Genomic DNA, 26,038 nt, shown 5'->3' with positions numbered 1-26,038 from the left:
ACACTAATTCCCTTATTGCTCACAGAGCGGCTCTCATCTAAGGCCTGTGCATGTGTGTGTGTGAGGGAAAGAGAGTGTGCGTGTGTGACTGCAAGGCATACACAAGGACAGAGACAGGCTTAATAAGGAAACGCTCTAATGAAAATGTATCACATCTGCCCAGAGAGAGAAACAATATAAAAATTTACCAAATTCTTGTAGTGCCACACACACACACACACACACACACACACACACACACACACACACACACACACACACACACACACACACACACACACACACACACACACACACACACACACACACACACACACACCTACATTATAGGTTTCATGTTTCTAAACCTTACACCAGTCTGTCAGAAATCCTCCCCTTCTCACCTCTCCCTTCACCCCGTGTGTCCTCTGTTTCCTGTCCCCTCATTACGAGAGTGGGTTTGTGCAGGTCTTGGACAGTAGCCTAAGTGTTTCCTCAGGGAAAAGGGCCACAGAGTACCTTTTGTTTTGTTTTTGCGAAAAGTGTGTGTATGTGTGCATGTCTGTAGCTTACGTAGAATGATGCAACATCTGGTTGACAGGTTTGCTCAGAATAGCAACCAGAATAGCCTGAGGCAAGACCCACAGGAACACACATACACACTGCATATATATAATACACAGACCAAAGATGGATATAGTGTGTGAATTGTGTCAGTGTATGTAAGTAACTTTTTGTGTGGATAATTTGAATATACACTCATATGTACAACATCTCACAAAAAGAGGCAGGAACAAGCACTTCCTCTCCAAGTCAGACGTAAAATCAAAATCAGAGCTCCAAATGAATGACAGCAAGCTCAAGTGCGAGTGAGTAATGGGGAGGTGAGTAGGGGATCATAATCGAGGAGAAAAGGAAGACAATCACAAATGCGTTTACACATTTAGAGCATTTCTCTCTTGTAAGAGACTCTCTCTCTCTCTCTCGCTCTCTCTCTCTCTCTCCCCTCACAATCACACGTATCCTGTAATGGTTTGTCCTCAACATTAGAATCAGAGTTCAGATACTAGAATTGGGGGCTGGAGGTTGCTACCTGTTTAGATGTCCAATCTTTTAAACATAGCAGACATAGTTGTTGTCTACAGCCATAGTCGTTCTGTGAGGCTGTACTTAGTATAGGAACGTGCACCTTGAGGGCAAAACTAAGCTGCTCTCTGCGAACAAGTCAGCTCAGCTTTTACCACACCGTATCCAAAATGTCAGATACTTGTTGTGCAATTGGCTGCACAAACTGAAGAGAGACAAACCTGGGCTGTGCTTCTACAGAATCCCATCTCAGAACGAAAACCCATAGAGGAGGATATTGTGGATTTGTGCAAATATAGGTGCCGCACTCAGTGTTGCCAATTTAGCAACTTTTCAGACCCCCTTTTTTTCACAAAAGCGACTGCCGACAAATGTGGCAACTTTCTGCAGAAAAGACGCCAGTTGTCTCCACAAGATATATTGCTATGTAGCTAAAGATTGCTAAAGTAGCCTACAGCTTTAGCAGAGACATAGCTGTTTTTAAAGCGGAAGTAGACAACTTTTCAACTACCTTGCTATGCTCCACCACCGCAAGAAGATGTGTTCTTTGTTTTAGATTATCAAAGAGAAAATAAATCGTAGCTGTCTTTTTCTGACTGCCAGTGTTAGCTAGCATAGCATAGCTAGCATAGCATAGCATAGCTAGCGCACTGAACTAGCGAGCCTTCATTTTCCCAGGATCGTGTCTGTTGGCAGACAGAATTGCATAGTGAAATGCAATCTAAATGCACATTATATAACATAAACAAAGAACACATTTCCTTGCGGTGACCTTCCTAAAATGAGCAGTAGTGAAAGTTTCGATATCATGTTATGATCAAAGAGTTAATGAGCAGCGTAGCTAGCTAGTGTGCTAGCTAGTTGAAATACATACACTTAAATGATTGAAATAGCGCAGTGGGTGCCGTAGCTCTATGGAGTTGAGGCTGATGGGAATGTTTTTAGTTTGTATGTTTTAAATTAGTTGTACCTAATATTTTATTCTCAAATTGAATGTGAGGGAAGAGGAAGTATCCGATAAAATAGTAAGGCTTTTGTATTGTATTGTACCACATTGTACTGGTGTTTATTGCTTCCACATCCCCTATATATGAACCACACTAATCATTGATGAGCCGTGAGTACATGTGCCTTCAGAGAATTGTTTGCTTCTGTGTGGAGCAAGAACATTCAGTAAATACTGCCAGTGTACAACAGTGAATGTAATGAAATTAACAATCAATATGCTTTGTAAAAACAAAATATATATTTCTCACAGATTTATTTTTTTATGGCATTTTTAGGCCTTTATTTGACAGGACAGCTGAATACATGAAAGGGAGAGAGTGGGGGAATGACAGGCAGCAAAGGGCCACAGGTCGGAGTCGAACCCAGGCCCACTGCATCGAGGAGTAAACCTCTATATATGGGCGCCTGCTCTACCAACTGAGATATCTGGGCGCCCTCTCACAGTTTTTTTTAATGATAGTGGAGAAGGTTTCTATAGGCTGGGAGGGAGAGAATTCCATATCTTAGAACCTCTGTAATTAATTCTGAATTGGGATGCAAATAAATAAATAATATATAATAAAGAAAGTGTGTGACACACCTTTTAAATATTGTGTTTGTTGTTGCTGTTGTTGTTGTTGTTGTTGTTACTCAGTTTGTAGTTATAGCAAGTTTTAAAACAGAAGACACTCCTGACTCTACAGCTACAGATATTTTCTGACTGTGATTTACTTCTCATATAGTCATACAACTATACCACAATGCTTCTCTTCATCCTGATGTACCTGTACAGCGCCTTCAAGTGTGAGGAAAACAATGCATTATCTCTTTCTTGACAATAAATATTGTATTTATACAGCATTCACAAGTAAAACGCAAAAAAAACTATTTAAGTTGTATTTTATTTCGTGCTTCAGTCTTGCATGCAAAAATAGAAGTTTGTGGTGCAGAAAAAAATTAACATGCTAGGCAGACACGATATGGCTCACGTGTCAAACATAAAACCACTGAATTAAACGACTCCTGTCAGCTCCCACACATGCACACAGACAAAAGGACAGGGAGGAGGGAATGTTGCTAATGTTTCTGAAGTTTGAGATTACTATAAAACATTCAGAGGATATGTAATACTCAGGGGAAGAAATGTGGAAAGTGGATGGCTGTGTCTATTAGTGTGTGTGCATTATACATGTGTGTGTTTGTGAGTGGGGTCAGTGGAGAGAAACAACATTCTCTGTCAAATGCTCTTCCAGTGCAGGATTGAAGCATTGACTTTTGGTTCCACTTAATCCACTTTTGGATGCTTGAGAAACACTTTTGAACACTGTGTTGAAAGAGAACTCGCTCTCTCTCCCTCTCCCTCTCTCTCTCTCACACACACTCACACACACACACACACACACACACACACACACACACACATTCTATCAGACACTAAGGCTCCTACCCACGATCCACCTACACACACAGACACACAAATTCAACTGCACGTGCCCATGTGTTTAGCCACTGGTCTCATTGTAAGGTTTGCCCTCTCTGGAGAATAAATTAAACTGAAAAATCTCTTTTCCCAGCATCCATTACATACACTGTGCCCATGCACTTGCGTACATACATTTGCGTGTGTATCCCCTTTGATCACGACTGCATTCATTCATTTCTTTTGTGGCCAAACATAGCCTTGACACACCGCGCAGAGTGCCTCTCCAAAAAACCCAGACTTCAATTGAGAGGCTCAATCCACACCTTAATTTGCATGCACACACACACACACACACACACACACACACACACACACACACACACACACACACATGCACACGTTAACAAAGTAAGAGTGAAACCGGGAGAGACACATACAGATACACACACAATCTAACACACACGCTTTCACAGTTCTCTCTGTCATAGAACCCTCTTGCACCATCTCTCCCCAGCTGGGATTTTCAGCTAATTGGCAGCAAAGAAAACTCCACCATCTTCTTACTTTTACTCCCTTCCTCCTCACATTCATTCCTCCTAATAAACATCTCTCTCCCTTTGTTTAGTCCATATGTTACATCTCCGCTGACTGAGATGTGCAAGACAACATGTTGTAAAAACGACACGAGCAGAGCGGCATCCTGGTGACTTTGTTTCCTCTTTTTGATAAAAAGTGCAAGCACAGATCATCAAGTGTTTTGGTGCCATGTGTTTTTCACCACTACTTGTTGCACAGCATATATGCCTGTGAATGTGAGCTTACTTTCATTTTAGTAACCATTTTGCCAGATGGTAGATGTTGAACTTTTAAATACCTACTCTGCATAACATGTTCCCAAAAAATGCTTAAAAACAGTCACTAATTCACCTTTGGAGACCCATATACACAAAATGTATTCTCTCCAGATTGAGTTTGAACCCAAGGCAGGCAGGTGACAGGTAATTGAATTTTCAGCTGTCCAGTCCAGCTGTTTTTTTTCTTCTTCTTTCAGCATGAGTTGGCTACTCATTATTGCTCAGACTATAGAGTGTAAAGCAGAAAGAGGCCAAGCAAATGGCAAACTTTGTTACGTTAGAGGCATTTAGAGATATTCATAATATGCACCTTACTACCACAGATTGTGCTACTTCTGCACCAGCACCTCTGCCTGTGTGCATATTTGCTTGAGTGATGAGAACAAGCCTGCTCAAGCACGATTCTTGAGATGAAATTAGGTAATTTGGTCCATTGAGGAAGTTCGAGTGGGAGAGACAGAGAGAGGGAAGGTTAAGAGAAGGGACAAAAAAGATTATGAAGACAGAAAAGAGGGAGGTCAGAGTGTTACTTTCTACCAACGTTTTGCATTAGTGGTCCACTCATGGCAGCTCCCTATCAAGAATTCCAATTTCCAAACCCTTTATCTAGAAAACAATGGCTAAATTCCATCTTTTGCAGAATGAAACGCAAGTCAAGTGCAGAGTGGAAATTTAATATCAATCCGAAGGGAGAAGACCCTCACAAGATGACATTTGAACATTGTGTTGAACTGATATCACGAAGTATTTAGGTTCTGATTTCACAATATGATATATTTAACAATACAGACAACTATGCACATTGTCTTCACTTTTATTGTGGCACTCCAGAGGGCAGACACACTGCCACATTTGTTATATCATAGTTAAAATCCATCCTCCATGTATACGTTTTTAATGTTAATGCAGATCATCCTGTCAAAAAGTGGAGGTAATGTAACTATTGCACTGTGATTCCATTTATATACGCCAGATGCATCTCTGATTACTCTCGAAAACACAAACTATGACTGACATTAGAATTTCACAGTAGCTCGAGGCTACAGCAGGCACCTGTACACTCTGGGCTGTGTAGTTTAACAGTATGCTGTTATGTAGCATCTAGGACTTCTTTTTAAATGTCTCCATCTGCATTGTATTCCAAATAACAAATGTCTGACCTGTACAAATGTCATTGCAATCAGAGAAAGACGCTGAATGGGAAGGAGAAGAAGGGAAATGGTAGTCCAGTCATTGTGGTTGGAATGACACCTGTTTTCTGTTTGAGATACCTCCAAATGCTTTAGGAAAATTTTGAAAGGGTAATTGTTGTTCTGCAGCTAGATTAGAGCCTCAGAGGCATTTCAAAACACACACACACACACACACACACACACACACACACACACACACACACACACACGCAGTAAGCAAGCTTTGACTAACAATAACGATGAAATGAATCTAATTTTCGAGACGAAAAACACATTATTAAAACTCTGGGGGTTGAATGAATGGAAAACACACACAAACTAAGGCTATGAAATAGACTTATCCTGCATACCACATAAATGATTCATGGATGAGTAAAATTTTTACGCTATCTTCATTGATGCACTGACTATTTTAACATTAGGGTTATGCCTGCTGAGTAAGTTGCTTAGGAGAATGTCTGATTATATACACTTTAGTGGGCTGCAATTTCATATACCTGCTATCTGTGCAGCAATTCCTGTTTAAATTCTACGTTAATAGTGTACAATAACAACCATGGGACATTTAGGTCAACCTTAATGACTAATGAAGTTAACCTTATCACAACTAATTTACAGCAATGTAGTGGAACTGTTACCTTCCACAGTTACTGTAGCTGGATTCTTACCGATATCAGAAGATCATAACAGAATCGCGGGACCACATATCACACAAAAAATTCATCATCATCACATCATTTGTGTCCGAACAGTAGCGGACTGAACCACTGAGGAGCTAATGGCAGCTACGGGGGTGGTTTAGGTGTTTTTGACGGCTGTAACAATGGCAGATGTGATTTATCCAATCACCTTCCAGATATTTTTTGAAAGTGCCTGCCCTTTTCCAAACAGTTTCCAATAACGACTTCTCAGATGGTTCTATATTACAAACCATCTGGCATGTCAGGTTAGCTGAACTGACCCGAGAACCAATTAGTCAGCAGTTAAAAATCGATTTTGTCAGTATAGGCTGCATTATAGATAAACAACAACAAATAGCATAAAGGCCAAGCAGAGAGTGTATTGATTACAAAGTGAGCAATGCTTTTAAGACCTACATATTTCAAATACATTTCCTGGAAAGTCATAAAAGGTGGGTAAGAAAGTAACTTGATGAGAGTGAAAGCAAGTGAGAAGGAGAGAGCAAAGTGCAGAGGACTGAATAGTGAGCACTGTCAGACAAATCCCTCTTTGTCTGGCAGTGTTCAGAAGAGAAAATGAGATTGAGATGAAGATGACAAGAAAAAGGGAAGAATGAAAGACGAAGACAAAGCATGGAAGACGACAGATGTGAAGGGAGTAAAAGTGAGAACACTTCCGTGAGAATGTCAGCAGTGCGTGTGTATGTGTGTGTGTGTGTGTGTGTGTGTGTGTGTATGGAAAAAAGTGCTTTGTGAAATATTCAGTGTGATGGTAGACTTATAGAAGCAAAATCCCCTCCCTGGAGAGAGAGAGAAGAGAGAGGAAGAGGAGGAGCAGAGAAGAGGAGGAGAAAGGAGCAGTGATTGAAGTTTTGGATAAGAGTCATAAGGCTGGAGACCATTTCAACAGAGAGGTCTCTGCTGTGAAGCGTTGTGTAGGACTGTCAGGGCCCTCTCTATTTTTAAACAGTGTGTGGGTATATGGCTCACACCTTATAGCATCCAGTATACCTGTGGAGCTTGCTGGAGGTGAGCTTATGTAGAATCTTCTTCTGGGTTGCCATTTTAGTAGAAGAGCAGCAGTCTCTGGTTATCCATTTGAGATATATACAACTCACTTGCTAAATACATGGAACAGCAATTGCTTCCTGGATTACGTTTATTGGCAATATCTTTATATCAATCTTTATACTGCACAGAAGTGACAGGGAGGTGGCTGAGGAGGGTGCATGCAGGGGCATGAAGCACAGGACTTTGACATCAGAGATCTTAAACTTACGTTAAACTTAGTTAAGGTAAGGTTATTCATGGTTCTCCTATCCTACTGACTTTTATGAGCTCCTGATTTTCCTCTGACATAACCATGAGGTTGACATTTTTGCAGTTTTTGATTCCCATAGAATTTTTTGGAACACACATTCATGTCAGCCTCGCAATGAATTGTGACAACTTTCTTGATCCCTTTAATTTCTCCAATACTTTGGTTTGTGACCAAATACATGCAAAACATATTCTTTCTAATTCATTTTATCAGCCTCAGCTGTAATTTGTGTTTGGTGCAAATTAGCAAAAATTAGCAAATGTTAGTATGCTGACGTTAGCATTTAGGTCAAAGCACCACTGTGCCTATGTGCAGCTTTGAAACATCAATCAAGGAGCGGACATTGCGGAGAAACTTAAAAAAAGAAAAATAAATATATTGACATTTTGAAGATTTGTTACATATAAATGATTCCTTATTTTCATAAATCTTTTAATCCATGTCACAGTACGCTTCCTGCATAATGTATTGCAACTTGTTTGTACATGAACAGAATTTTTGAAAGACTGCGTTTTTTCCGTGCAGAGCCAAAGTCGGCCAATCAAACCAGTATGTCTCAAAGCATTCCCTTTCTTTAAAGTTCAATATGTTTTGTTAGTAATAATGACACATTATTCAGTAAATCACTGACATTATAGAGTTAAGAGAGAGAGGGAAGTTGGGAAGTCATTTCAATTTAGAGTTTGTGGCCACAGGAACTGTATTATATGGTGCCTCCAAAATGGCTCCAACATTCAGGCTTAAGGATTGCTGCTTGATTGCCGTAAACAGGGGTTTAAACATGTTTTTATTTTCTTCATACTGTGCTTTCAGACCCCCTGCCCCTATATGACATGGACTAATGCATTTACTCTACAATCATGGCCACACAAAAAAATGTAATTCATATACACATCGGCTTACACACAAAAAACACACAGCAAAAGGTTCTATAAATACAGTGTGGAGGTAACATTCATCGTGTAAAGTAGGCGGATTAACTGGAACCAGGTCAGAGCAAAGGCAGAGCATGCTCTAGCTTTTCTCCTATTTAGCTGCTTTTTCTCGCCATTTTCTTTTCTTGCTATTGCTTTTCTAGCTTTTTTTTCTGATGAGGTAGACTGGAATGGTGTCTCCTCCAACCCCACACTTTCCCACTCCCCCACATATTCTCAACTTCTCAGTGCCATGTCTCTTCAAAGGTGAGCATAGAGACCACATCTCACTATTTCTGAGGGTTTTAGATTTTGTGAGCAGATTATCCATCAATACTAATGATATATTCAATTATTCAACTACTAGTGCACACTAGTGTGTGGTCATGTGTATATATTAATTACAAATGCTCATTTTACTGTAATAAAAGTACAAACCATGCATGCTGCCCATGGCAAAACTTGAAAGTTGGATGTTACCAATTTGACATCAATGAAACTGTGAAGTTATGATTTTGTGATTAATGAATGAGTGAAACCAACAATAGTATCCAGAGCTGCAACAGATAGTAGTTCTATGTTGGTCTTTTCTTAAAAGACGGGATTTTCAGAGAAGACCATGTTTTATGTCTTAGAAGCTTTTTTTAAAGCCAGTTTTTTTTAGCCAAAAGACTAAGAAGAATAAGTGAAAAACATTGAGACTGAGCATATTTATTAGCGTCAATACCTTTCAAAAGGTATCTCTTATAGATGGCTAGATGCATTTAAGCAATCAATGTGATGCCTCCGTAATGGCACAGAGTGAGAAAGCGAGAGCAGAAGAGAGCAAGGAGAAGAAGAGGGGAAGTAAAGAAAAGGCAAAGGCCAGATGGTAAGGAAATGGATGAGATGTGGCAGGATCAGAGGAGGACAAGGAGAAGAGGTTTGGTTTTTATTTCACGAGTCAGACAGAGTAAACAATGCACTTCAGTAAAGAAATCTGCCTTTGTATCTGCCTCAGTATTAAACTCATCCATCCTGAGAGAGAGATAAATATACAGAGGAGGAGGAAGATGAGAGAGAGCAACAGAGAGACTGAGAGAATCTGTGTCTGCAAAGCAGTCATCCTTCACCTGTAGCTTGCAGAGATCTTGGCTTGCATAATGCAATGTGAGGATAAAGCCTCCTTTATGACCAGCTGAGCCAATAAATCCGGATCAGTTCTGCCCCCCCCCCCCCCTCCTGCAGCTGCTGAACTCTCTACAGCCCAGAAACTCTTCCTGATTCCATTTTCTGTCTATTCTTTTTTTCTTGAAGCAGCATCGCAAAAGTAAATACCATATTTATCTCTTGAATCCATCTATGCATTCAACCAAGGTGGAGAAAGTGGAGACACTTGACACTTCATGCTTCCCTGCTAGTTCAGTGAAAAAAAAACATCTCAAATGTACCTTATTTTCCCAGTATATTTAATTGCCTGTATCTGTCTCCTTCAACACTAACCATTCCATCTGGTGCAAAGTTCCTTCCATAATTGTTTTCAATTAAAACGTACTGTGCCACAGCTGTCCTTAGCTTGCCTTAGTTACATTCTATCACTGTTCAGGGGAACGGCTACCAGAAGATGAGGGGTAGTGGTTTTGGCAGAAATCATTATGATGCGGTGGGGAGACACAGTTGAAGGCCTGATAAAGCAGTGGCTTGTTGGATCCATCTTTACAACAGCTTGGGGTGTTACGTAAGGGTTGATAGCTGGGGCTGGTGGAGGAAGAAGAAATAATAAATCCCAATGACGAATAAAACAAGCAAGCAATAAGTGGCTGCTACTCATAATGATAGCATTGATGCTTAAGTCATATATACTTCTGTCCTACTATTTTTTTTAATCTTCACCATTAGAAGAGTAAGCAGGATTACACTTAGGTATGTGTATAGTATTTTATGCGTTTCATTTGTACCTTTTATGTCATATTGTCTGATCTGTGTCCTAGCTACTGTTTGCTGGCCCAGATTCTAGCCCAGTTTTAGCCACACTTTTTGCTGAACTCAAAGCCAAGAGCTCCCAATTTAGCTATGTTCAGTCTGGACAAGCATGAGGAAAAACCCCAATTAACAGGTGAGTGGACTCAGATAACGTGAAATTGGGCCAGGTGGAGTATGTTAGATACACTGCCTAGCCTCCAGAGGGCTATTTGGAGGAAGGAAAACTATGCCAGGATGGTTTCGCTGTCTCCTCTCTCTGTTCCTAATTCCTTTCATACTAAAGGCCACTGCAGTCATTCACACAACAGTCTAATGACAGAGATAAATAAGGGGAGGTGGAGAAAAGATGACAAGACAGAAGCACAGGGAAGTGAGGGATGGCCTGAGAGGAAAGCGAAAGGTGACAGAGAGAAAGAGAGGCTAAGAAATTAAGCATTAAGGGAAAAAGGGAGAAGAGATGGATAAATGACAGATGAAGACGACATAGAGACAGAAAGGACAGCATACACAGGCTCTGGTAATGAATGCCACTTTAATGAAGTACTCTTTCTGTCTCTCAATCTCCTTTGCTCTTTTTCCCTCTAATCTATCTTTTCTTTCTATCCCCTCCTTGTTTCTCTGTCACTTCCAGTCTCTCTCTCTCTCTCTCTCTCTCTCCTCTAACACATAGAGAGCCATGGGGATATAATAACTCATTATTCATTTGTTGTTTCTCCCCACATAATATGTATGTATGTTAAAAGGCCTTGGATAATGGTTAATTCAGTATCCTATAACAAAGTGCAGGAAAAAAGCACATCCCTTATCTGTGAGATTAAGCGGCCTCCAAATTCCCAACTGTAGAAGAATCTGTCACCTGTCTTTAGTACTCTTCTACTTGGTAGGTTTTAGAGCAGAAGTCAGACACCATTAAGCAAAGGTCAGCAATCAATAGATTCCATGAATGTAAAATGAAGCTACATAAGTCTGAACACAGAACCACAAGAAAAAGGGAAAAACGTCTTTACGATGTGTTATTTACTTCATGTGCTACAACCTTTCAAGTGAAAAGAAAGCAATATTGTGGGGATTTCATTGACATTTGCTTTCTCCGTTGTCTTTGCATAAAAATGATTGTAAAGGTTGTTTTTTTTTGAAAACGCACAGAGCTGTGAGTCTCTACCATACCACCATACACACTCACCATACACAACTCACTTTGCATTACAGTAAATTGTGGTTGCATTTATGTGAGTGCATACCAATGTGTATGTAATGCTTTGTAAGAACAGTCCTGGCCTGAGCTGCAATAATTAAGATTCCACGCATTTATTTCCTTCCTCGATGTGATGTGTTGGTACAGTACATATTGCTTGTAGGTACCTCATCGGTAGAATTTGATTGATTGCTTTAATCAGAGTTTGTAGTTTTGCGGTTTCTCTACAGTTTAGCTCTGGTGTTTATTGTCCCACCACAGTACAAGTAAAAAAAAAAAAAACACATTTACAGTGTGTTTGTGTGAAAGAGAGCTGCTGATATCTCTCTGTGTAGTGTAGTAACACATGCTGAAGTTCTTTCATTACCTCTGCCAGTGAAGTTGGTTGGTGCATGTGTTGTCCCATCTTTGTCTCTCTGTCTGCAGAATATTTCAAAAAGTTACAAATGAATTTGGCTGAAATTAGGTAAACAGATCCTTGGCCCAAGGATCAGTTCATAATATTTTGGCAGTGACCGCGATCTGGGATTCCTGCCATTGTAAATGTTTTGTAGCTTTAACTCTCACATTGTTTTATAAAATACTGTGAAAGAGCAACAACCAGAAAGAGTTTGGCTTACAAATGCACAACAAAATATTGTATATTATCCAATTACAATACAGCTGTACAATTGCTGCTCTTTTGTGCAGTTGGGGAAGGTCGAGCTAAACCTATAAGCTACTGTGGTAGTTCTGCTAATTACCTACCGTTAGCAGGTTAACAGCTTCCACTTAGTCCTACAATTAATTACTGTTAGATTTTTTTTAAAGTGTGATAATAGCAAAGCACTTACCCAGTTGATTGTTTCTTTCAGTTCACAATCCATGAAACTCACTACTACAGTAAGTACTAGTACTTACTAGCTCTGTTGGTTACAACCATTAGCTTCCACTGGCTAAATCGTTATCATCTCGCTAGCCCTAACATCTAATTTCTAGTGGTGTGGGTGAGCGTAAGGTCAGGCTAGTGGTGGTGCTTTCACTTGTGTGTCTTAGATCATGACTAGCGTGACCAGATTTTCCGGAACTAAAACCGGGACACTTTGTGCGTGACCATAGTGCTCGTGCACGCACACGCTTTTTAACATGAACATGTGCCAACCGAGGTCAGACATAGACACAGACAGATTAGACACAATTTTGCCAACAGCACACGTAGGCCTACTGCTCACAACATAATGGGCTATCTCAGTTAATATTCATTAATTTTCTTGGTATGTAGCCTACATATCTAAGAAATAATATTAAAAGACATTGAGTGAGTTTCGTGTGGGACCAACTTTATTTTTCAGAATTAAAGCATTCTTTTGGAAAATGCACCCACTGAACTTGTGAAAAACTTTGTGAAAAGGTATTTTTCATTGCATGGCACTAAACAAATTATTTGGAACTGCTGCCACAGACTTGAACTAAAGTCATGGTAACACTTTATGGTAAAGGTACATGAATTATGAATTCATGCATGATTTAATTCATGATTTGTGCATTACTTCATTCCTTTATATCTTATGAATCATCAGGAATTGACATGAGTTCATAGCCTCTCATTCATGACCTAATGCTACTTAAAGAAGTACTTAAAGAAGCACTACCCGTGGTCAACACCACATTACTAGATACGATCAATATGTCCTTATTAACGGGTCACGTACCGCAGTCTTTTAAAGTAGCTGTGATAAAACCTATTCTGAAAAAACCCACCCTCGACCCTGAGGTCTTAGCCAACTATAGACCTATATCTAACCTCCCGTTTCTCTCCAAAATCCTTGAGAAGGTAGTCGCTAATCAATTGTGTGACTTTCTGCATAGAAATAGTCTATTTGAAGACTTTCAGTCAGGATTTAGAATGCATCATAGCACAGAGACGGCACTGGTGAAAATCACTAACGACCTTCTAACTGCTGCTGACAAAGGACTTGTCTCCGTACTTGTCTTATTAGATCTTAGTGCTGCATTCGACACTATTGACCATACCATCCTCTTACAGAGACTGGAACATTTAGTTGGCATTAAAGGAATCGCACTAAGCTGGTTTAAGTCCTATTTTTCTGAGCGATCCCAATTTGTTAATATTAACGATAAACCATCCAAATACGCTAAAGTTAGCCATGGCGTTCCTCAAGGCTCAGTGCTTGGACCAATTCTATTCTCTTTATATATGCTTCCTCTAGGCAATATTATTAGGAAACACTCAATTAACTTTCACTGTTACGCAGACGACACCCAATTATATCTGTCAATCAAGCCAGACGAAAGCGGTCAGTTAGCTAAACTTCAAGCGTGCATTAAAGATATAAAATCCTGGATGACCCACAATTTTCTGATGTTGAACTCAAACAAAACGGAAGTTATTGTGCTGGGACCCAAGCACCACCGAACTTCATTATCTAAATATATAGCTACCCTAGATGGTATTGCCCTGGCCTCCAGCACTACTGTCAGAAATCTAGGAGTCATTTTTGACCAGGATCTATCCTTTAACGCCCACTTAAAACAAACCTCAAGAACAGCCTTTTTCCATCTTCGTAACATTGCCAAAATCAGGAACATCCTGTCTCAAAACGATGCTGAAAAACTAGTCCATGCATTCGTAACTTCCCGGCTGGACTACTGTAATTCTTTACTATCAGGCTGCTCAAATAAGTCCCTCAAGACCCTCCAGCTGATCCAGAATGCTGCAGCACGTGTTCTGACAAGAACTAACAAAAGAGATCACATTTCTCCTGTATTAGCTTCTCTGCATTGGCTTCCTGTAAAATCCAGGATTGAATTTAAAATCCTTCTCCTGACCTACAAAGCACTAAATGGTCAAGCACCATCATACATAGAAGAGCTTTTAGTACCTTATTGTCCCACTAGAGCACTGCGCTCCCAGAACTCAGAGCTACTTGTGGTTCCTAGAGTCTCTAAAAGTAGAATGGGAGCCAGAGCCTTCAGCTACCAGGCTCCTCTCCTGTGGAACCAGCTCCCAACTTGGGTTCGGGGGGCTGACACCGTCGCCACATTTAAGAATAAACTGAAAACCATCATCTTTGATAAAGCTTATAGTTAGGGAGTGAGGAGTTGCAGCATAGTAGAGTAGAGTAGAGGGAGGCAGGAAGTACAAGCCCGTTCCGGCAGGGGAGAGTACGAGCCCGGTCCAGGGCCCCTCTCTTTAGCCTGCCTCTCTTAGTTATGCTATTATAACTCTAGACTGCTGTGGGAAGCTCCTTCCAAGGACACAATGAGCCGCTCCCTCTTCTCTCTTTTCACTTGTCTCCTTTTGTGTGCATCTTAGTCCCAGAAATGCCTGTTACTAACCTAGCTCTGGGGAGTTTTCTCCCCGGAGTCCCTTTGCTTCTTCTTCACCCAGAACATCGCCTTGGAATTGGGTGGCACCTACACCGGGGTCCTGGGTGCAGCTGACGCTATGGACTTACTACACCCTGCTACGCTCTGCGTTTCCCCGCAGTGTCCGACTGCGTCCTGCCGCGTCCAACCGCGTCCACCCAGGCTGCTGTGCCACACTACACCCCGTAACGCCCTGCTGTGCCCTACTATGACATGAACTACTATGACTACCATTGTGATCACTGCTTCACTATCTTTATTATGACTATTATTGCCACCATTCACCACTCCCCCAACTGGTGCCGTCAGACACCGCCTACCAAGAGTCTGGGTCTGTCCGAGGTTTCTTCCTAACAAAAAAAAGGGAGTTTTTCCTTGCCACTGTCGCAATAGCTACTGCTAATGCTTGCTCTTGAGGCAACCACTGTAATAGTTGGGGCTTCGTAAAGTACAGAGTTTGGTCTAGACCTACTCTATCTGTAAAGTGTCTCGAGATAACTCTTGTTATGATTTGATACTATAAATAAAATTGAATTGAATTGAATTGAATTAATGCACATGCATGAACAACACATCAAAGCATTAGGTAAGGTGGGTACATCATTATGCACAAGTTGTGTTCAAATCAGAATTTGTGCAGTGATGACCACATTTTTTTGCAGAAAAATAATCATGATCATGCTTAATAAATCATAATTCATAATGATGTGCCCACATACCTAATGCTTTAGTTGTGTTGTTCATGTATGAGGTCACGAATGACAGACTATGAACACGTCAATTCCTGATGATTCATGGGATATTAAGGAATGCAGTAATACATAAATCATTAATTACATAATGCATAATAATACATACATTAATTCATTCATGCATGAATTCATGATAATTCATGTACCCTTACTGTAAAGTGTTACCAGTGTTATTCTAACCAACAACACACAAATGTAATCTCATTTGATAGGGCAGATAGCTTCCCTATTGGAAACATTCATTCTGTATATTTGTTAGAGGAGTGAATTTGCTCAAGAATCAATTTGTTGGCTGAAAGCCTACTGTGAAAGGGGTAAGCCCTTTGCAAATCTTTAGTGAATGCTGACTTTCTCTTCGGCATTGTCGTAGTGTAGCCTAGCTAGCGATATAGCCTAACCGTTAAAACGAGACAGATAAGAAGAGGCATTGCAACAATGTTTACAAATAGCCTATACATTGTAACGCTGGCTGCACAGATTATGCAGACGCAGACCGCTACAATTGACTGACAAACACACACACACACACACACACACACACACACACACACACACACACACACACACACACACACACACACACACACACACATTGTTAAAATCGTACGCTGGACGCTTTATTAGTCTTTCTACATGGTTTAGTTAATGATCGGGCTATAATAAGACCACGTTGGCTATGTAATCGCTGACACCCAGGACAATTTCATAGTGGTTGGGGTAAATCAGCACATTTTAGTGTCCTGACAGGCTTTTGTCGGGACTTGGGACACACAACTCAAAATCGGGACTGTCCCGGTCAAACCGGGATGTCTGGTCACCATAATCATGACTTCAGTCTCTGAGATGATAAATGGTAAAAATGTCTTTATGCAACATGGATAACATTTTTATAAATTACACTTTAACACAACTGTAGTGGCATTTCTGGTCTTGCATGGTGTTATTAGGGAATTATTGGGGGTCATCCCTATGTTGCAGGGTCTTATGTTCTTGATATAAACTAACATTGTAAAAAGATTGGTAAGAGCTATCTTCGCAGTTCAAATGCGCAAATGAATGAAAGGAGATTGAAAGGATATAGGGCATAGGTTTCAAAGAGTAACATCAGTAGGCTAAAAGCTGTAGGTCGGTGATTTGTACATTTGACCTAAAGAAACCTACATTACTGAAAACATAAAAACCTTGGAAAGGTCTCGTTAATGTGTCATATTACTGTAAGAGGATATTAAGTTGGGGAACGTAGGACCATGGGAGCATATATATACGCTGACAATTATTGTGCTAATTTACAATTCAAACTACACAGATGCTGATCTTCAAACCGCTTGCACTTATTATGTTTATGCAAGTCATTCACCACATCATTCTGAAATAATAATCACCTGGTAAAGGATGTCATAAACATGACTTGTGAAAATGATGAGTAATTAACGTTTTTTTGGTCTTTTGCATATAGCACTACAATAATAAAATATATTGCATGCTAACTTTAGCTTTTACTCATACCTCAAGTGGTGTGGCACCACCTCAGCTGATTCAGTTGTAGGGCCTACTTGGAGATATTAAAACATGGACAGTGTAAAATGTTGTAGATAGATAGATAGATAGATAGGTAGATAGATAAAGCATGTTGGGGGTTCACCAGGGGACAGAGGGCTCAGCTGGAGCAGACGGAGCAGATGAGATGGGAGTATGTGAGAGCAGGAAGGCAGAAGATGAGCAAGAAGGGCAGGACATGAGAAACCTCTGGCACCAAACTCAGTTAAGAGCAAAAACAAGCATATGCTGTGTGTGCAGTTTATCCTGAAGCTCATGTTTATGTAACATAGGCTGTGATGTTTGCGCAAATAAACATGGAGTGGTTTTGATAGAATATTTTTTTAATCTTGGCACCGATGCCTCCACTGTCTAACCACTACTTTCTGTGTGCCTGTTCATCCTCTCCGACTTAATTATTTCAGCTTGGCCAATGTTTGCCAAGTCCTTGTCAAAAAAAAACAACCAGCGTTATCCCTGAGCCCCTGGGGCACATAAGGATCATTACTTCCCACCAAATACGGTGGCAAGGAGCGAACACTGTATCAAATTATACAGAGGGTTCGAAAAGTCATGTTGATGGATCGATGCACCTCTTAATCTCCTGCAACCACCATCTGTAACCTATCCTGGCGGCTGTGATGGAAAATCTCTGTGGTTGTGGACATGGTGGGATGCAGCTTAAAGAAAAGCCTGGGACTGCGTTCCCTGTGCCTCAGAAGCAGAATCTCAGTGGGAAACATTCACATTCAACCATAAAAGAATCAGAGGGCGTTTACTACATCCACTGTTATCAGCTATTGTGGCATACCATTACATTATAATGTTTTTTTGATGGACGCATTGCACCAGCATTTACACAAAGCCTGGTATTAGATTCCCTATTGATGAAATCATAAATCTGAAAAAATAGCTTTTATCCGCTGGGCTGGGACCGGATATGTTGCCCTTTCTCTCCTGCATTGACCAATATTATCATAAGCAATATTCAAGTTTTTTTTTTTTTTTTTTTTTTTTTTATATATTTCAGGTTTTTCTATTTTAAATAGTATATTTCCTTCAACCTCTCTGTTCAGACTGCAGTGAGTCAACTCCGAGTAATATGTGGGCTGATCGATACCACCAATGGTGCTATGAACATGAGCATCACTCGTCCATTCATCCTCATCCTGTCTTCTGCTTTTCCATCATAAAGGGCGTAACTTGAATGCTACTTGTATTGGAACAGTGTTGCAATAACTCCATTCTTCACCCTCGATGATCTGTTTGGTAATCAATAGAAGCTATGTTAAATGGCTGGTGCAAAATCAAAGCCCATTCTTCCATTTAATTGAGTTCAAACCGTGGAATTGTGAACACTGATAGATCTTTGGATATATGACCATGTCAGCATTTTCCTACTGTAATGAATAAATCCACCCTGCCGGTAAATATGTAAAACTGAGATGCAAGTCAGCGGATAACTTGTTTACCAGCATAACCAATCAGAATACCTTCACCAAAGATTCATCTTCTTGAAATGTGTTATTCTAATAGCAGAAAATGTTGGAAAATTGGCTTTTTAACTGCATTTTTATCTGCTGAAAATACACATAGTTATAACCAACTGTGATACATGTTCAAGATTTTTCTCATTCAGGAATGTACAGTAATTAAAAATAACAAAAATTGCCTAAAATTGAAAATAATGTGTTGTTCCACACCTGGATCGCACCAAAAAAAAAGAGTCCTTGGCCTATTGCTTATATGACTTTCCCCCAAATTTAATTCAAATCAGGTTGTTGTTTTGTTTTTTTCGGATATCCTGCTAGAAATCAGAAAAGCAAACAAACAAAGAAACGTGACCAAATCATAAAAGCAGTTTTAAAGCAAGCATATTTCAATTGTGACTCAAATGTCAATATGTTACATAAAACTATCTTACAAATTGTTATATCTAAGTTATTATTTTACTGTACGATGACTAACAAATCCATCACTCCATCCTTTGATATCCTAGTGATATACTTCATCATCCAAATGTTTCTGACTGAGTGTACATCATAGGTCAGTCAGCTGAAAATCTCTAAAAATGACTTTGAAAAGGCAGCAACTGTGCATATGGTTACTGTAAAACCTGAGCTGCATTTTCCCACAATAAAGCAAGTTGGGGACTACAAAACATACACACACCTGAACACACATGCAGTGTATCACTAATACCATATTTGTTTGATTATGTGCGTGGTGTGTTGACTCGTCGGTTATCGGGCTTGTCAGAAAGAGAGAAAAAATCCAAGGACAGAAGATTTTTTTTTTTTTTGCATGAACTGTACAGTACACAATGAAAAAGCACACTAATGATTTGAAAGCCTTTTGTCCCTTAGGCTGCAGCCTTTCCATAAACTCTAAATGAGGTCTCGAGAGATGAGTTCGAACATAAAATACTGCAGCTTACAGGTTGGCTTAAAGGACAGTGGGGCTACGAAGGATGGGAGAAAGATTTGAAGATAGATAGATAGATAGATAGATAGATAGATAAATATATAGATAGATAGATAGATAGATAGATAGATAGATAGATAGATAGATAGACAGATAGATAGATAGATAGATAGATAGATAGATAGATAGATAGATAGATAGACGTGCAGGTTAATGAGGTGGAATGGAGGATTGGAAAAATGGATGGAGATAGAGGCAGACAACTGTACAGGTAACTCACAGATGGACTGATCCGGTTGAAATCATCACGTGACAGTGCATATTGTGAGGCTGACAGCTCGGCAGACAGGTGTGAACTGTGAGAGAAATGTTGTCTGATAGAAGGTTCTTCACGCCCTGTTGTCTGCTACATAAAATCTGAGCGAGCTTTTCTTCCCCTTCTAAAGCAACTGTGGTGGGAAATACAGAGCACAACCCTCACAAGTCAAATGAGGAATATGTGTGGACCACTTTTTATTTTCTCCCCTGCCCCCCTTTTGTCATCCCCAGCCACTTTTCTTTAGCCACTTTGTTCCCTTTCTTAGTTCAGCAACCTCCTTTAGTTTCTCTCTGGGGTGCAGTAGTGCCTACACTAGATTTTCTGTGATATTTTCTTTTCTTTCTGCTGCTCTCCTCATTTATCAAATTGCACAAGCTCATATAAAGCAAGTTAATGAGGCCATTAGGGGGGTGAATATGATATACTCTCTGTTGTGGCTTTGATAAACACTTCATCACTTTTGATATGTTTATAATATTCAAATTGTAAATTTACCTCTGCTCTCACTTTTCTACTGCTCTACCACCAAAGCAACGCTCTACAGCCCATACATTAATAGCAGCATCTTTCAATATTTGAGCTCACTGTGCTATCAGTTATTTCAAATGCACACTTAAAGTCTAATAGCATCAGCCTTGATTCAACATAAGCCTGCAGTCAAAATGCTGGCATAGACTGGAGGAGGTACAAAGGATGATTATTCTGGACTGTTTAATGCATAATTAACAAGTGAATAACTGGAAAAGCTCAAGCTGGATGCAGCTTCACGGAATCAGGCAGTGAAGGGGAGGGAAATGTGAACGCCTTGCTTTGCTTTTACTTCAGAGGGGACTCATTACTGACGCAGTCAATATCACTGTCTGGAGAAATTCTCAATGGGACAAAATCACCACACTGTGGATCAGTTGTAGCCTAATAATAGAATTACTCACTTTGATGAGGAGCTGTAAATCTGAGGTTTTACATATCCTGGTCACTTAAGAGACTACGCTCATTTAGCATAATGCTGCGCAAAAAGCCTGAACTATATAGAAATATAAAAACAATAAGTTCGTTACAATCGCTTCGCTGATATAGGCTACGTTTTCATCAGGTGCAGACATACAGTGATTTGTTAACACTCACAGTTTTAACAAGTGAATGTTCCTACATATTACAGACTGCATTTCGCTTAACTTTATGTTGGCACGATGAGCAGACGGGCACTTTTTCGGCTTCTTCGTGCCAGTTTGGAGATTTTCGCTGCAGCTGTTTAACGCGCGTTGGCCGCACAGCGCGCATCATCAGCAGCAGAAGCAGCAGCACGGCAGGAAACATCTCTTTTATCTCTTTATCGACTGCTTTCTACCGCCAGCGGGAATTAAATCGAGTTGTAAAAGCGAAATGAATGCCCTACGCTTTGATGATTGCTTATACAGCGTGCCTTACCTTAAGTTCTCGAGGCTTGAAGAAAGTGTGGGTGCGAGTGTTTGCAGTCCCCTATCCAAAATGGAAACTCTGATCCTACTTGGTAGACGCGAGAAAGAAGAAGAACAAACACACAAATAACGTGTCTTTGTTGATGTGCAAAGAGCGCCAGAGAGGTGAACTAACAGCAGCTCCTGCTCTGGCACGACTGTCTGTTCTTCGGTGAGAATTAGTTTGCTTGTTTCTGCCTGCCGCCCTCCCTCCCACCCACCCACTCACTCTCACTCTCACTCACTCTCACTCTCACTCTCACTCTCACTCTCACTCTCACTCTCACTCATTGTCTCCCACCCATGAGAAATAAATAATCTCTCTCTCTCTCTCTCTCTCTCTCTCTCTCTCTCTCTCTCTCTCTCTCTCTCTCTCTCTCTCTCTGTCTGTCTCTTCCTCTCTCTCTCTGTGTCTAGCAGGTGGGCATATTTGAATAATTTGAGATCATTATTACTGTAAAGGCTGCTGGAGGCCCAAATGTGTGTCCTCCACTTTCCCTCCCAAACCCTGCATGTTTTTAAAAAAAATGTTTTGACAAAACTGTATGTCTGTGTGACTGTCAGAGGAGTTCCTCCGGCTGTGCAGGCATGCAGATTGGGAGTGGTCTGGATTAAACCGTGGGATTATACCTCAACATTCATCATTTCATCTCACACACTGGAAGCACACTAGTAGACAATGACATCAGTCTTTGCCAGGGCAGACAAACAGACAGATTCTTGTGGGTAGGAAAAGATAGAAATAGAAGAGAAAGAGAAATCAGAGAACTAGGGAGAGGAAACCTTTCACCTCTTGGACTGATGCACGTGAATCTAATGCTTCATGTAAAATCTATCAGATTAGCAGGGCGTGTGGGGCAGAATGGGTCACTGGGATGAGATATTTCCTGGGAAAATGTGTGTGTTTATGGATATGCAATGTGTCTGCATGCAGTCCTGTGTGTGTGTGTGTGTGTGTGTGTGTGTGTGTGTAGTGGATGCTACACAGCCAAGTCAGTGTATGTGTGCCTGCATACTGACAGATGGCTGCTGTAATGACGCAGGAACTAACTACTGGGTTTCTACGTGTCTGTGAGGTTGCCTATGCACATGCTTGCTAGTGGATTGTGTGTGTGTGTGTGTGTGTGTGTGTGTGTGTGTGTGTGTGTGTGTGAGAGAGACAAAGAGCATGTGTGAGGGGGATGGACATGCCTTTTTGTCCAGGTGCTGCTTACAGTCTTTTCCACAGACATTCATAAGAGACCTTGAGTCTGCTGCAGCTTCGAATTTGCTGAAAATACAGTACAAAGGTGTGTGTGTGTGTGTGTGTGTGTGTGTGTGTGTGTGTGTGTGTGTGTGTGTGTGTGTGTGTGTGTGTGTGTGTGTGTGTGTGTGTGGGTGTGTGACACTAGGAAACTAGGAATAATAAAAAATATCAGCATAAAGTCTCATCAGTGATGGTGTCTAGTGGTTCTGCACTGAAAACACCACAGGATTTACCTGATACACTTTAGCTTATCATGCATATCATCTATGTACAGGTGGTGGGGTGGGGGAAAAAATTACCATAAAGTTGAATTAACAAGGACAAATATAGTCTCCAAATATACACTACATATAAGCTTTATAACTATATGCAGGGCCAGGGCTGTTGTATTGGGTTGCATTATACTGTCAGGTTCCTGTTCTTGTCTCTGCCTGCTGGGTATTTGACAGTGCTGGAAAGAGTATTCACATCTTTTGCTTAAGTAAAAGTAAGTAAAAAGTACTGCTACACAAATCTGTATTCATTTTTGAAACATTGTATATGTTTACCTTAAACAGTTATGTAATTGAAATGAGCCCCAACTAAACAATTTCTTTGTAAGAGGTCACAGGCCAAAATTTAGCATGCTTTTTATGTAGACTAATAATCTGAAAAGTAACCACAGCTGTCAGATAAATGTAGTGGAGTTGATAGTACAATATTTCCCTTGAAGTATAAAGTAGCAGAACGTGGAAATATTCAAGTAAAGTACCCCTTAAGTACAGTACTTGAGTAAATGTACTTAGTTACTTTCGACCACTATTTGAATGATCAAATAACATGCATGTAGCCTGACAAGCCAGACCCACATCAAGCTGTTGGGTCTGGGAACTCACCATTGGCAGCGCTCAATCGGAGGGGCAGGATAAACGGTTGTCTTTCAAATTCCCTCTGCAGGCAATAAGATACCGCTACAACCAACCAGAGCAACGCTAGTTGATAGATTAAACTTTTGCTGTATCCAGTCGGCAAAACACACTCCGAACATATCTTCCTTTTTTAAGAATGACTTCAGTGCCGTTCTTTGTTCTTTTCTCAAAGAAAAGCTTAACTCCAAGTCTTCCAGAGCAGCTAAAGCCGATTTGAAAGACCGCTGTTCACCAGCAGCAGCAGCCATCTTCTTTGTTTTCAAGTAGTAGGGAACTGTCGCAACTCTGCCGTCATTATGTTAAGCCCGCCCACCGACTCTATACACGATGTGATTGGCCTGACCAGAATTTGGTTTTTCCAGCTCGCAAGCCAATGGAGAGTTGCTAGACTGACCTTGGCTGCAAATTACATTTGCTGCCGCTAAGGTGCGTCTAGATTTCTAGGCTAACATGCATGGTCATTAAGTAGTGGACATTGTTGATGACACTCATGATAGTGAGCCTTCACCTGGTCAGATCTGATATGGCCAAGAGAGCATCAGTGCAGAATTCCTAGTCTCGCTTTGCCAGACCTACCGCCACACGCTGCGGAGCAGAGGAAGGTCTGGCTACTCCACACAGCATTCTGGGATGGGAGAAAAACGTGCTCTTGTTTATTGGCATTTCTTTAAACCAATCACAATCGTCATTGGCGGCGCTAAAATCCGCACGGAGCCGCTGTAAAATAGTCATGTGAGAGTAAACTCAGATTGGACAGATAGTCTAGCTAGCTGTCTCAATTTACCCTGCAGAGATCTGAGGAGCAGTTAACCATAGTCCTCATAAATCCACCGGAGTTTAAAATTCCAACACAAAGAAAGCGGAAGGAAATGGACATACATGCATCCGGCGGAATTTCCTGCGACGCTGGAGCAATCCCGGAAGTGGAACGTTGTGGATATAGACTACAGAATTCCTAACTGGCAGACACAGAGGTGTCAGATGACCATTATGTTTCATTATGACTCACCATCATGATTTACTGTATTTGTAACGACAAGCACTGACCTTAACCTCCATGAGTGCATCAAAACTAAGCCAAAAAACACACTCGCTGTTAAAGATCCTCCACTGCTGGTTTCCTAGCGAGACAGAGAGAGAAGAGGTCAGCTAAATTGTGCCATTAAGCAAAGCAGAGAGCACTGCTGTTGGGATAAAAGTAAAATGCATCGTAGCTTTGAGGACTCAGAGCAAACATCCCTGTGCCAAATGTGCCATTTGGAGCTTCAGGCTTTAAGGCCCACAGCCATTCAGAAGCAGGGCTCAGAGCTCTGGCTCTCCTTCATTTACTTTGTCACATTCTGCTTCCCTTTTCTCTTTCTCTCTCGACTCACACTGTTTTATCTCCATTCCTTTGCTTTCTCTGCTGTCCATTTCTGTCACACTTGGCCTCAGCTCCGTGAATGTGTGTGTGCCTGTGTGTGTGTGTGTGTGTGTGTGTGTGTGTGTGTGTGTGTGTGTGTGTGTGTGTGTGTGTGTGTGTGTGCACACTTCTGAATTGAGATATATATCAGATATTATAATCCTCACAGGCTTGAATAGAGATTAAAAAAGCAATTGATGTGTTTTAATAATTGTCATCCTGACTCGAGCACACTTTTTTAGATTAGATTAGATTCAACTTTATTGTCATTGTGCAGTGTACAGTACAAAGACCGCGAAATGCAGTTTGCGTCCAACCAGAAGTGCAAAAAAAAGCTGAAAAGTGCAATGCGATATACAAGTATAGACAGGTGGTGCATAGACAGGACAAGAAATATATTGCAGTGTTATAAGAGCAGAATAAATATGGCTATGTAATATGAACAGTGTATGAACAACATGTAAAGATATGTGCAATGTAGTAGCAGTGACATTATACTAGTAGTAAGAATAACATAGATATAGATATATGCATTGTATTTACAGAATATATAATAGGAAAAACAGAATAAATATGGATATACTGAATGAACCATATAGACAGATATGTACAGTATGTACAGCTATGTGCAGTGTGGTAACATTATAAGAATAGTAAGAATAAGTGTATGTGCAGGATGAACAGTATGAAGAGCAGTAGAATATGGCTGTGTATAGGTGTAATTAATTATTAAAATTAAATTAATTAAAATGTTCTGTGTGTGTGTATGTGTGCTCATCTTTAGCTATCGTGGCACCCACTCAGTTGTCTTATATCTCTGATTTAAATGCTCACAATTGTGCATACATACAGTAATGATTTGGTACATGGATTTACATGCAAATTTTCTCCTTAGAGACTTAATTTAGAATTAAATCCCTAACAGCCTGCAATCTAGCCTTCTCGCCTATATTTCAAATTTGGCATCAAGTAATATAATGCTATTAGGGCTGTAACCATCGACTGCTTGCACTCCCTTCGCAAGTTGTTGC

The 26,038-nt window shown here is 40.5% G+C and overlaps 1 protein-coding gene across 2 annotated transcripts in view; it reads right to left on the bottom strand.

The window, feature by feature from the left end:
* The window catches only part of camkvl (CaM kinase-like vesicle-associated, like), a 37,629-nt gene extending 15,953 nt beyond the window's left edge, over nt 1-21,676 (bottom strand). For both annotated transcript variants that reach the window (XM_031316679.2, XM_031316680.2), the window contains exon 1: nt 21,423-21,676. The gene's annotated coding sequence lies outside the window, so the exon portion shown is untranslated. The remainder of the gene's footprint in view (nt 1-21,422) is intronic.
* Nucleotides 21,677-26,038: the final 4,362 nt, after the last annotated feature.

This window comes from Sander lucioperca, chromosome 12 (assembly GCF_008315115.2).
Source record: "Sander lucioperca isolate FBNREF2018 chromosome 12, SLUC_FBN_1.2, whole genome shotgun sequence".
Lineage (NCBI taxonomy): Eukaryota > Metazoa > Chordata > Actinopteri > Perciformes > Percidae > Sander > Sander lucioperca.
The sequence above is the reverse complement of the archived record's forward strand: the minus strand, read 5'-3'. Positions and strand labels throughout refer to the sequence as shown.